The following is a 6419-nucleotide window of genomic DNA, read 5'->3' on the forward strand; positions in this document are numbered from 1 at the left end:
TTTTGGGAGGTGGGGGTATGGCCTGGCTTCATGTTTAGGAAAAAAAATATAATTAAAATATCTTTAAAGGACTATTTTAGATGTTTAAACTGAATTGGAAATGTAGCCAAGTAAAGTATTTCTCTTCATCACAAAACTTTCATACATTAAGGATTTACACAAATCCAGAGGTGGTAGAGGGAGGGTGGCTGTACACTAATTTTTCTAAAAAGGCTCTCCAAAACCTTGAGCAGAATTATACTCTGCAATAAAATGCTTCAGTTCTTCAACACACCGCTCACCTATTTCATGTAAATTCTGCCTCAGTGCAAACTGTATCGACTGTTCTAATGAAGGACCTTTTTCAATCAGCATTTTCACCACCTTCCTGAAGGTTTCACAGTCTTGCCGGTAAAACTGTTCAATCTCTTTGGTTTTTGATGCTATTGCTATAGAGCGGCTGTCTAGCTGACTGTCTTCAAATAATTCTATCCCGCTGGTTGTGTTCGACTCAGGTTCCTCTGGCTGGTCAATGAATAATGGTGCAGCAGGTACCGTCTCAAACTCAGAAATTTCAGGCAAGTTACTCTCATCCGACTTCTCTAACTTTTTCCACAGCCCACTTGCTTGCAGCCTCAGCCAGTTCCTTTTCGGTTAACCTAGTGGGTTTGTCTGACACCTTTGACGAAGGAACTGCTGAAGAGCTCGAAGGTGAAGTGTCTCGTGATGTTTTCAAGGACTGAGCAGATCTCTCTTTACCTCTTTCTGGATTTCCTTCACTCTGCCGTTTGTAGGAGGCACCAGCACACACGGGCGAAATTTCTATGCTGAGACTGGTGGAATGAATACGGCCTGCTCTGTTCTGGAGAGTAGCCTCTGCTGCTGACACTGGAGCCAGATCTGCTGTGTGGAGAGTCCTTTTGATCTCCAGGTGACTCTCTGAAAAATGGAGGCTCCCTTTTATGGGGAGAACAGTCCCTCGAATAATGGGAAGAGTAGAAACTTGTTCTTCTAAAACCATCTCGTGTCCCTGTACTGGGGCTGTCGGCTCGCAGAATGATCATCTCTACTCCATCGATAGCCAGATTCATCTCCTCTGTGAGGTAGAACATTCCTTCGATCATGAGAAAAACTGCAGCCCTTGTCATAGTCTCGGTAATCAACATGACTGTAATATCTATTATAGCTTCCTTCATCAGGTCTGTCTAGCAGTGGAGATCTTTTTTCTAGCAGTGGAGGTCTCTTTTCTAGCAGTGGTGATTTCTTTGGCACAATATTAACTACTTTATTGTAGGCATCCTTGTTGTGATTCCGAGGAGGCCCTCTTTCTCTTGGGAGCCTTCCATAGTCATACCGCCCGTCAGACCACATTTCATCTCTTCTGTAAGCCACGACTCGAAGTTTCCAGGAAAAACCTGCGAAATCCCGTCGACCGCCAGCTACTACGATCTCGGCGAGGCACTTCCGGCCCCAAAATCTCTTGAGATGGGAAATAAGATAATGCCAGGAAGCAGGAGAAGATTACCTTTAATTTTCCACACTATGACCCAGAGAAAAATTTCAGAATATGAAATAATGTAGTTGGGACAGAGCATGATGAAAAATAAATAAATAACCATAGCTCTGGGAGTCCAAACTGACAGCCATGTACCTGGAAGAATAACTTTCAAAAGTTAATTGTCCAATGTATGGCTAAGGTGATAATGACCCTTGGTACTTTGTTTCCTCCTATAATCCCCAGGACTGCTGTGGGGTGCTGAACATCTGTGTCTTTTTTGTTCAATTTTAAGCAACCATCTGTCCTTTCACTTCCCTGGCATGGTGGACAAATGCTGAATATGGGCCCAAACAAATTCTTATGTAGGTCAACTTGTATTTTTGTCATTTTACCTGGATCAACTAAGACTCCTGGTTGTAATCTCTGATTTGATTCTCCAACGTATTTTGAATCAATATATACATAAATTTGTCAAAATGTGTCAGGTAATGGGAAAAGAATAATATTAGCTTAGCAAACTAAGGAAAAGCTTCTTGCTTTCAACTTTAAGGAGTTACCCAACTTTCACCTGAGTGCAGCTGGGCGGAGAGCCATAGAAAATAATCTCTGTCTTCAGTTTGGAGGCTGGAAGAGATCCAATTTCAGCCCTTGATACTTAAAGCAAGTGGAATTCCTGCTGTGTGTGAGACGTATTTCTCTAGCTCATGATTTATCTTTAGGATAAATGGAGAAGTTGACAACAAAGAAAGGATAAGTGTGTCAGCTGTATCTTTTGGAGAATTCGCTGGCTTTCTGTGCACTAGGAAAGTAAATCCTTTAACTTCTCTGATTCTGTATTCTTGGTTGCAAATGAAAGTAAGATTGAGTGATAGAATTAAACAGTAAAAGTATACCAACTCTGAAAGCTTCAAAATGTGACAATAAAGGTATGTTTCAGCTTCTTGAAATGCAAGTCAAGAAAATTTAATTGACTAATACATGCCAGAGGCAATCCTAGGCTCTAGATCTGCAGATAAAGAAAACAAGCTTTTTGCCCTTGAGCCTTTCACACCATATTACAGCCTGATATTTCTTATGAAATTTGCCTGGGCAAGATCAGCTTCTGGCTCAACAACATTTGAAGCTCCTCTGATTCATTCTCCAGTGAAACTTGTAGAAATTATTTTTTAATAACTAAAGCTTCTGAAAAGTATCCTAAGGGCAGAGAGCAAATGAGGAACTATCAATTCATGAAAATCCCTAAGAAAGGCAAGAGACTTTGGTATTTGAACCAAAAATACATTTCTCTTCTTTCCCAGCCCATCAAGATAGAGCTTTCACTCCAAACTTCCAGCGCCAAGAATTTAGGGCTTCTCTACCTCCATCCTCTACCTGAAGAGCTTTCATTTTTGGAGGAATAAGACTAAAATGTTATTCATTCTGTTTTTATTGTTTGGTTCTGAGGCTAAATCCTAAGTAAGAATGGACAAGAGTAGGTGGTGTTACACTACCCTGCCCAATCCCCACTCACTGGGTAGGAAATACGGAGACATTGGTAACAATCGTCCACGTTCCTGAAGCCATGATTATTATAAGCCAGAAGATTCAAGGGGGATAACCTCAGGTTGGAGCCCTCTCCTCCCATCAAGTGCTCTTTGCTCCAACAATGTGGCCACTAACAAAGTCTCCCAAACCCAACCCTAAAACCTTAGCTCAGATATTTTTCCTGATAAGCAAGGCAGGCCATAAAACAGAGGACTCAAAATTCCTTCAGTAGAAATAGTGGTGAAAGAATATTGGAAAGGAGCTTGTGATCTAATAAAGATATAGCTAATTCGGTAGGGAAGGTTCTTTATTGAAGAAAAATGGGCAAGATGGCTGACAGGAGGTCACCTAAGGTCAGAACAAATATCAATCATATGGAAAGCCAAACGGAAATTTGGAATAGAAAAAATAAAATAATTAAGTTGAAATTTAACTATCAAAGCATAACTGAAATAAGAGTTAGCAAACTTGAAAGTAGACTGGTAGAAATCATTTGTGTACAAAATGGAGGAATAAAATGAAGAAAAGTGACCAGTGCCTTGGAAAAATATGGGATACCCTGAATTGTACCAACATGTACTTAACAGTGGTTACCAGAAAACAGAGAAGAAAATGAAAAGAACATATGTTTGAGGACAGAATGGACAAAACTTTTCAAATTTATTGCCACATAGTAAACTACATAAATATCAGAGCAAAGAGACCATTGTATACACAATCATATGAAAAATGCCAAAAGTAGCAAATAATAATTCCAACTTTTTGTGATATGTTATGGATCCACCTTTCCCAGAAAAATTTCAACTGAAGTGATTTCTCTTATATATGAGATTTTGTAGTTAATTTGAATTGTGGCTATTGTTTAGAAAAGATGGACTGTCTATATAGAGATAAAATACAGTTTTTCCATAAAACAGATGTTTATTTTTTATAAGAAATACTATTGTACTTGTCTTAAATTATGTGTATATGCATGGTGACATTAATGCTGAACTGTAAAACTCAAGAATTAAAATATGATCTCCTGTAATTCCAAGGGGAAAAAATCCAAAAGACAAAGGTGTAGCTGAGTTTTGAAAAAGGAAAAAGGAAAAGAAAGCATCAATTCCAGGAGAATGTAATAAGGTTAGCAGCTGATTCCCAAGCGAAGACAATAGAGGTGAGATGGCCAAAGGATTTCAGAAGCAAATGGCTTTAAGATAAAACTGCTAAGTACAATCCTATATGTTTTAAAGAAGACAAAAGTAAAGATTTTCTAGATGAAAAGAGCCAAAAAAATTGTTTGTACAAGATGTACAAGAAATATTAAAATGATTTTTTAATCTAAAACCAAATAGTGTAGACACACAAACCAAAAAAAGCACAGGTGAAAGGAAAAATGTAATTATAAAGAAATGAATAATAAATGCATATTTTCATTCTTAACTAAGTTCTTAACTAATTATTTGTAATTTCAGATATATGTAAATATATCCCATATATGCTTACATAGTAAATATATAATAAATATAATGTGAATATGAATATATATTTTATTTATAAATGTGGAGAGATATAAATATTTTATAAATATTATAACTATGTTATATAAATAACATAGTTTATATTATATAAATATACATATATGTTACATATATTATAATCATAAATTTATATATTATAATTATAAATTTTATAATATTATAATTATATTATATTATATTTTATATTATAATTATAATTATTATATTATAATTATATTATTATAATTATAATTATAAATATTATAATTATAAATTTATTTATGTGTATAAATGTGTATATATAAATCTATGTAAATAAGCATATTTATACATATTTATATACTGTATATGTATACTGTATAGCCCATAACAAATGCAACATATATGTACACATGTATATATTATATATACATATACACCATATATGTGCATATATACCATAATAAATGTACATATACACCATAATAAATGTAATATGCCTGTAATATATTAATGTAGCTGATAACTGCACCAAATAAGTAATGTGGACAAAGCTATAATGTGTAATGGGAAAATAAAATGAAGAGATGGTAATATAATTTTAACAATATATATTTAAGAGATATCTAGGGCTGGGGATATAGCCTAGTGGCAAGAGTGCCTGCCTCGGATACACAAGGCCCTAGGTTCGATTCCCCAGCACCACATATACAGAAAACGGCCAGAAGCGGCGCTGTGGCTCAAGTGGCAGAGTGCTAGCCTTGAGCGGGAAGAAGCCAGGGACAGTGCTCAGGCCCTGAGTCCAAGGCCCAGGACTGGCCAAAAAAAAAAAAAAAAAACAAAAGAGATATCTAAACAATATAATAAAATTAAAGATATAAATCTGTCTATCAAAAGCATTGGATATGGGTTTACATTATGGTAAGAACTAAAATCTTTAGGAGTAATTCTAGGGCAAGGAAGTGAAGTCATTGGGCAATTGTCCTTGAATGAGCTACTTGCACACTTCCTTGCCCTCCTTCCTGGCTACCATTAAGTGAGCAGCTTTGCTCTCCTGCTGGCTTCTCTTTCTCATGATATTCTGCCTCAATTGCAGGCCCCAGAACAGGTGAGTCATGAAAATGAACTGAAGCCTAAGAAACAAGAGGCAATATAAAATAAACTGTTGATCTCAAGTATTTTGACACAGGGACAGAAAACCCACTCAGACAGCAAGTTAGAGAATACAATCACAAGGCAGAGACTGTCCAACTGGATATGGAAGAAGAAAAAATGGATCTAATTATATGTTGTTTATACAAGACACACTGTAAAGATAAAATGAGACTGAAAGTAAAACGATGAGACCGATATAGCTTGCAAATAATAAAAAACAACAACAAAAACAAAAAACAGAAAAGCAGGAGTGGCTGCTCATGTAGATGACAGATCCTCAAACAGAAAATGTTGCCACAGATGGACAACTGGTAGTTATGAAGAGATAAATCATTATGAAGACATCAGAAATCTAAGGGAAATGGCAAGTGCTCAGCTAGACTGTCCAAAATATCAAGATAAAATCAAATTATAGGATTTTAAAAGTACCCCCCTTTACATCAACTTGACAATGAAATTAAATTTTAAAAAAGATTTAAAAATTAAAGACAAGGTAATTTCAGATGTTATACAAAGTAAAAAAAACAGTAACTAGTTAATAAATTAAATTTTATTGGCTGCTCTAGGGATTTACATATATCATATCATATCAAAATCAAGCTCAAGCTTGGTGTATGGCCTCTATTATAATCTAAAAATTTTAGAGGATGATGAAGGAAAATCAGAAGATCAAGGCAAGCCTGTGCTAAATATCATATGGCCCTGTCTCAAAACAATGTTCTTAGGTTCTCAGATGCAAAGTAACCTTATGCCCAGTTATACATAGTTTTCGTTCCTCTTTC

The 6419-nt window shown here is 35.8% G+C and overlaps 1 pseudogene; it reads right to left on the minus strand.

Moving 5' to 3' along the window:
- Positions 1-204: 204 nt before the first annotated feature.
- Positions 205-1424, minus strand: LOC125356910 (annotated as a pseudogene).
- Between the last annotated feature and the right edge of the window lie 4995 nt (positions 1425-6419).

Source organism: Perognathus longimembris, chromosome 8 (assembly GCF_023159225.1).
Source record: "Perognathus longimembris pacificus isolate PPM17 chromosome 8, ASM2315922v1, whole genome shotgun sequence".
NCBI lineage: Eukaryota > Metazoa > Chordata > Mammalia > Rodentia > Heteromyidae > Perognathus > Perognathus longimembris.